The sequence below is a fragment of the Pleurodeles waltl genome, chromosome 2_2 (genome assembly GCF_031143425.1).
Source record: "Pleurodeles waltl isolate 20211129_DDA chromosome 2_2, aPleWal1.hap1.20221129, whole genome shotgun sequence".
In the NCBI taxonomy this organism is placed as follows: domain Eukaryota; kingdom Metazoa; phylum Chordata; class Amphibia; order Caudata; family Salamandridae; genus Pleurodeles; species Pleurodeles waltl.
The window spans coordinates 455105904-455113904 of NC_090439.1; positions in this window are offsets into that span (position 1 = coordinate 455105904).

Consider the following 8001-nt stretch of genomic DNA (forward strand, 5'->3'; position numbering starts at 1 on the left):
CACTGGGCCACCTGCTCTGGGTAGTTGCAGGTATCATCCTCCAAGCAGTCAGGCACAGCAGAAGCAGAGGCTCACAGGTATCAGCAAGGGATTCAATTATAGCAGGCAGAGCTCTAAGAATGCCAGGCGGCAACGTACTGAGCAGTACACCTCAGCAGCACCAGCACCAGCACCGCACCTGAGGTGTCAGATGAGGCTCCTCAAAGAGGTCACTGGTGGCAGCTTGCCAGACTTGTAAAGCCAGAAGCACCATCCGAACAGAGAACACCTATAAGAAAAGTGACTGAGAGCCCACCTCAAGAAGACTCACCCCAGTGCAATAAGAGGAAGTAGGAGTTTGGTAGACGCACCCAGGGGCAGTGGCTTGCCAGATGGGGAACCTGGCACCACCGCCCTGCCGAGGGTAGGGTAGCAGCGGGATTGTGCACCCGGGTGGCGGCTTGTCAGGCACCACCCTGGTCAAGTAGCAGGCCAGAGGAGGTTGGGAGAGTGGCTGGACATACAAAGAGAAGGCAGGCAGGCAGACTAAACCCCCCCCTCTCTGTGGTAGGTCACCGTATGGAGTGGAAGGCTCGGGAGCTTCATGCAGGACCCTTTATCTTCGCTGGTACCTCAGCTCCACCCCTCCTTCCCATCCAGCAGAGTTGAATGAACAGCACCTCAATAGTTATGGCCACTCCTATTGAATCACACTCAGATTAAATTTGGTCCCTTTTTTTCTTGAAACCACCATAGTGGCCTGTGTTGTACCTCAGAGCTCATCCTCGTTTCCATTACTCCTTAACTCCATTTTCCCTGCAGCCATGACAATCTACAATTACAACATTGGATAGAAGCTATACACCAACCATACACAGATTTGTGGTACAATACTGAATGAACTGGGATACAAATGCTCTGTAATGGATTGCCTTTCTCATGTGCATCAGTGACTGAATCAAACCTTGCTCTCCCGCAACAAAGCACAAACCAATATATTGTTACTGGGCCCTCAAGACTATATTGCTCCCATTTGATTAGCCAATCACAATTAATCATGGTACAAAATCTGCCTAGGGCCTAGCACAATCCTGGAATAATTTTTTGACTGAGTTATCATTTATCCCAAAAAAAACATAATTGATCCAGAGCTAAATCTGTGTGGGTGGTAGTCTTGCTGAGCTCTGGCACTTAACTTTGGGAATAGTACTTTTTTTTTTTCCGAATCAGACACTGAAAAAAGGAAAGGAAGAAAAAAAAAAAAAAAAAAAAAAACCAGGAAAAGCATGGATGAAAAAGATCAGCAACTTTGAGATAAGAGACATGCAGGGTTTTGAAGCGAGGGATAAGGTGGACTTAATATTTCTGTAGACAGTTGTGACTTTTTAGCCAACGTGTTAGATTCTAGTACTTTAGTGTTTTCGTTACATGGCATGAGCCTACAAATATAAGCCCGTATAGTGCTGCTGGACAAAAGGGGTGGGTGGCTGGATAAGAGTGAACTAGGTCAGTTGTATTATTTCCTCATTGAGCATTAAAATGTATGTTGCAAGCTCAGCCGCTCTGTCCTATCTGCATTGACACTTTAATATGCTAATTGGTATGAATCTTCACAGCCAATTACTTTGGAAATCCTCTGAAGGAGTATTTAAAATAGATGTGGGTTTACTTCTACTTTTGAATCACTGTGCGATTGCAACTGTCGCTATAGGGTCTGAAATAACTTTTTTTTTTTTTGTTTTACTTGGAAATTAAAAAGAAGTGTAGAAAAGGAGTGTGAAGCCGAAAAGGAACTGACTGAAGAAGTGCATTCGGCTACAAATGATTGGTTCCTTATGGTTGCATTTGAAAACACAATGGTTCAGCCCAATATGTGCACGGCTTAGAACAATTTCACGTTACCAGTGCAATGAAGACTAGACAAAACCAGAACTCACAAATGTTTGTGAAGATCCCAAATGTAACACTGTCCTTCAAAAGGAGTCTAGTGGTTTATCAGAATAATGACAATACTGAATGTGTACGCAAAGAACAAGTTACTTACCTTCAGTAACGCTTTTTCTGGTGGATACATTAACTACCTGTGGATTCCTCACCTAAAGAATTCTCCCCTCGCACCAGCTTCGATGGAAATTTTCTTCTAGCTCTGCACGTCGACGATGATGTCACAATTGCCCGACTCCACGCGACGCCATATGACGTCATCCAGGAAATAAGAAGCCCTCGTCGACGTGCAGACGTCAGTTATCACCATTTTTTACGTGCCTTAGAGGCGAACAGGTGAACATTGACCTCAAAGAGAACATAATCACATCAAATGAAGTGAAAACGCAACATTTATTACAATAAAAATAAACTAACAGCAATAACTGTTCCATATGAAACCAAATGTCAGTCAAATTCAATCATGTGTACTTGAATTATCAAAACCAGAGAAAGAAACACATATATACATGCTATAACTATGTACATGAATTATATATATATATATATATATATATATATATATATATATATATATATATATATATACACACACATACAAGACAATGGTGCTCACCCACGGATTTCGTGGAACGACCAGTCAGGCAACAGGGAGGCAGGTGGTACCAGGAGGAATCCACAGGTAGTTAATGTATCCACCAGAAAAAGCATTACCGAAGGTAAGTAACTAGTTCTTCTGATGGATACACCTACCTGTGGATTCCTCACCTAAAGAATAGAGTCCCAAAGCAGTACTACCTCCGGAGGTGGGTGCCTGAATGGTCAAACCAAGAAATCCTGCAGCACTGAGCGAGCAAAATGGCCATCCCTCCTAACCTCAGAATCCAAACAATAATGTTTGACAAAAGTATGGAGGGATGCCCAAGTTGCCGCCTTGTAGATGTCAACCACAGGAACACCTCTAGCTGAAGCAGCCTTAGCTCTGGTTGAATGAGCACGAAGCCCCACAGGTGATTCTTTCTTCGCTAAGGAATATCAAAGCTTGATACAGAGAATGACCCATCTGGATAGCGTTCTCTTGTGGACTGCTCTGCCATTCCTCTTCCCCACGTATCCAACGAAGAGCTGATCATCTTGCCTGAACTCCCTCCTCCTGTCGACAAAGAAGCTCAATGCTCTTCGTGGATCCAGTCGGTGGAGCCTCTCTTCCTCCTTGGATGGATGAGGCGGAGAGTAAAAGGAAGAGAGAGTAATAGACTGCCCCAAGTGAAAGGGTGTAACAACCTTTGGGAGGAAAGCCGCCTTGGTCCTTAACACCACTTTGTCTCTAAAGAAGGAAAGGTATGGAGACTCTACACTAAGAGCCTGAAGCTCACTCACTCACTCTTCTGGCCGATGTTATGGCTACCAGAAATACAGTCTTAAAGACCAGCAAACACAAAGCACAAGAATGCATTGGTTCAAATGGCGATCCCATTAGAAATGTTAATACCAAGTTAAGATCCCACTGTGGCATAACAAACGGTGTGGGCGGAAACCCATTAGTGAGACCCTTAACGAACCTCAAAACAAGTGGAGATTTAAACAAGGAAGGTTGATCTGGGAGGCCCAGAAAAGCAGACAGAGCTGATAAATAGCCCTTGACTGTGGCAACTGCACAACCCTTCTGTCCAAAGGAAAGAGCAAATAATAATATATCAGACAAGTGAGCCTTTAAGGGATCAATTCGGTTCTCTCCACACCAACGTACAAATCTAGCCCACCTACTTGCATAGATCGATTTGGTGGAGTGTCGCCTGGCCGATAAAATAACATCCACCACTTCCGGCGGGGGAGAAAAAACACTCAGATTACCCCGTTCAATCTCCAGGCATGAAGGTGCAGACTCTGGAGGAGGGGGTGTAGAATCTGCCCCTGCGACTGCGAGAGGAGGTCCACCCTGTAAGGGAGACGGAGCGGAGGGCAGAGAGAGAGTTGGAGGTCTGTGTACCACACCCTTCTTGGCCAATCCGGAGCTATCAAGATTACCTGGGCCCGGTCTTGGCGGATCTTCCTCAGAACTCGAGGATTCAGGGGTATGGGAGGAAACGCGTAAAGCAACTGACCCTTCCAGGACATCTGAAACGAGTCCCCCAAAGCTCCTTGCACCGGAGGCTGCAAAATAACGGGCACTGCGCGTTCTCCTGAGCAGCAAACAGGTCTATCTGCGGACACCCCCACATCTGGAAGATGTAAAGATACGGATGAAGACGCCACTCGTGGTCGACCAAGCTGCGCCGACTGAGAACATCCGCACGTACGTTCAGAACCCCGGCCAAATGATTTGCTACCAAGCAAATCTTGTGGTCCTGAAGCCAGGACCAGAGTCAAAGAGCTTCTTTGCAAAGAAGGTACGACCCCACTCCTCCCTGCTTGTTTATATACCACATCGCAGTAGTGTTCTCCGTCAGGACCTGGACTGACTGCGAATGGAAGGGAGAAAGGCCTTGAGAGCCAGACGTACTGTCCGCAATTCCAACAGATTGATGTGAAACCTCTGTTCCACAGGAGACCAAAGGCCTTTGACCTCCAGGTCCCCCAGATGAGCTCCCCACCCTAGAGTGGAAGCATCCGTTACAACTGTGGCCACTGGCGGAGGCAGCGAGAACGGCCTTCCTTGCGACAGGTTGCCGACCGCAGCCCACCACTGAAGATCCACTGCAGTGTCTCTGGAGATCGTGATCGAATCCTCGAGATCCCCTTTGTGCTGAAACCACTGCCTGCGGACGCACCACTGAAGAGCCCTCATGTGCTAGCATAGATGAGTGACCAGCAGTATGCAAGAAACAAACAGACCGAGCAGACGAAGGACCTTGAGGACTGGAACTACCGCTCCATTTCGAAACATTGGAATCAACGCCTGAATGTCCCGAACCCGCTGGGGCGGAGGAAAGGCCCGATTCAACGTTGTGTCTAGTACTGCCCCTATGAACAGGAGGCGTTGTAAGGGCTCCAGGTGAGATTTGGGCACATTGATCGAAAAACCCAGGTCGAACAACAACTGAGTTGTCGACTGCAGGTGATGCCGCACAAGCCCTGGAGTCTTGGCTTTGATCAACCAATCGTCCAGATAGGGAAACACCGCTATCCCTCTTCTTCTGAGCTCTGCCGCAACCCCGCCATCACCTTTGTGAAGACTCGAGGTGGTGAAGTAAGACCAAACGGGAGGACCGCAAACTGATAATGCTGCGACCCCACCACAAACCAGAGATACTTCCTGTGCGATTTGAGCATCTGAATATGGAAGTACGCATCCTGCAAATTGACAGACACCATCCAATCTCCTTCGTTCAACGCCAAAAGATCCTGCGAAAGGGTCAGCATTTTGAACTTTTCCTGCTTGAGGAACCAATTCAAAATTCTCAGGTCTAGAATTGGTCTCAACCGACCATCTTTTTGGGGGATCAGGAAGTATCTTGAATAACAGCCCTGACCCCTCTCCTGCTCCGGAACCAACTCCACTGCGCCTTTTGACAATAGGGATAACACCTCCTGTTGCAGTAACAGAATATGGTCTTCCGAACAGAAGGATGGGCGGGGAGGGAAGGGAGGAGGGAACTCCCGAAAGGGAAGAGCGTACCCCTTCTTCACAATGTCGATGACCCAGGAGTCTGATGTTATAAACTCCCACATTGGAAGAAATTGGGCAAGTCTTCCCCCTACCGGAGACATGTGAACAGGGAGCGGTGGAGGACTAAGGCTGCTTTCCCTGCTACACCCCTCCTGAGGAAGAGGAAGAGGCAGAGTGCTGCTGGGTGGCTCCTCTTGTACGTACTCTGCCCCTGCCTCTGAAGGATCTGTAAGGCAGGGAACCTGCAGATTGTTGTGGCGCCTGGAACCTGCCACGAAAGGAGGAGCCACGTACAAAACCTCTAAACTTCCTACATGATCTAAAGGTAGAGGAAGTGGCTGCCTGAAGTCCCAACGACCTCGCTGTGGCTCTGCTCTCCTTGAAACGTTCAAGAGCAGAATCTGCTTTTGTCCCAAAGAGTTTTTCCCCGTCAAAAGGCAGGTCCGGAAGAGTGGCTTGCACATCCAAGAAGAAGCCTGATGAACGCAGCCCAGCCTGACGCCTCGACACTATGGATGTACCCATAGCCCTTGCCACAGAGTCTGAGGTGCCCAAACCAGACTGAATCACCTGGGTCGCCGCCGCCTGAGCATCCGTTAACCGATGCAACACCTCTGGGCATGAATGTAACGCCCCAAAATGCAAGTTGCATTGGTCGACTTCAAGGCCATACTGCATGAAGAAAAGGCCTTCTTTGCTGCATGGTCAATTTTCTTAGACTCCCTGTCTGCAGGGGTCCCGGGGAACGAACCAGGGGCTGAACGGGAGGAGCACGATGCCTGAACAACCAAACTCTCCGGAGTTGGATGTTTGGAGAGGAAGTCCGGGTCACCTGGAGCCGCACGATAGCCCCTCGCTACCGCCCTGTTGACAGCTGTAGAAGTCACTGGCTTTTTCCAAATATCTTTGTTGGGGTCCAGGAGAGGCTCATTGAAGGGCAAGAGAGGCTCCGCCACTACTGAAGCCGGATGCAGCACTTCAGTCAAAAGGTTCCTTTTCATCTCAGCAGCCGGAAGAGGAAGATCTAAAAGGTCTGCAACCTTCCTTATTACCACATGAAAAGATGCAGCCTCTTCGGTATACTCCCCTGGGGAAGCCAAATCCCATTCAGGGGAAGTGTCAATGCCACTTGCTGTGTCCAAGCCTTGAAAATCACCTGAAGGCTCCAAGATTTCGCCTTCCTCCAGATGCTGCCTGCTATATTCCTCTTCCTCCAGGAGGCGTAATGCCAATCTCCTGGACCGGAGCCTGGATTCGAGTCCCGGCATCAATAAGGCATCGGCCGACACCGAAGATCTTCGCTGGCGCCGCTCTTCGGATCCATCCGACGCCGGACCCCTCTGGCACCACAGGCAACTTAACTGTGGACTGGATCCGTGGAGAATCCACCGGCGCCGGAGTAGCAGACATTGTAGGCGTCACAGGTCTCCTGGGCGACGCCAAGGGCATTGGCGCCGCAGCGGCTCCAGAAGGCAGAAATGGCATAAAGGGTGTCGGCTTGTAAGGAGCCGGAGCACCCAAGTTAAAAGCCAAAGGGCCTGACGGACCCGCATGCTCTCCACCAGGCGCCATGGTGGAAAAGATATTGAACATTGCATTTAAAAATGCAGCAGGATCCGTACCCGGCGCCGGGAAACTGGATATGCTTGCGGAGTTGGCGCCGGCATGAACCGGCCTCTACTCGATCGGCACCGAGAGTCGTGACAACGCCGAGAGTCCCCATGGCGATGATGAGTCTTTGAAGAAGACTCTCTACGATGACACCTTTCCTTCCTCTTCTTGGAACGGGCAAGGAATAATTTCACCTCTCTCTCTTTAAGTACCTTAGGGTTCATGCGCTGGCACGAACCGCATGACTCGACCTCATGGCCCGAACTAAGGCACCATAAACAATTTTCATGGGGGTCAGTGACCGACATCCGACCCCCACACTGGTTACAAGGATTAAAGCCAGATTTTCTTGGCTGCGACATAGTAACTACAGAAGTGCAACTGTAGCTCCCTGTTAGCCTCGAAGAACAAACGTTATTCGAAGGCACGGAAAAAAGGGAACTGACGTCTGCACGTCGACGAGGGCTTCTTATTGCCTGGATGACGTCATACGGCGTTGCGTGGAGTCAGGCAATTGCGATGTCATCGTTGACGTGCAGAGCTAGAAGAAAATTTCCGTCGAAGCTGGCGCGAGGGGAGAATTCTTTAGGTGAGGAATCCAGAGGTAGGTTTATCCATCAGAAAGCTATGTTCTTCCCCTTTCAGTATGCTTATCTGCACTCTCATGGAAACTCTTTTCAAACTTGGTTTTGCTCGTGGACTTAGCATTAATTTATTAAACAATAAAAATTATCTTCAATCTTGCAGTACGACTACTCAGGCTCATGTTACTGAGAAAGATAGGGTCTTAGTTTCATATCATTGGGTTAACAGCAGGGGCGGCTCCTCCATTAGGGCAGAGGAGCATCACCCCCTCC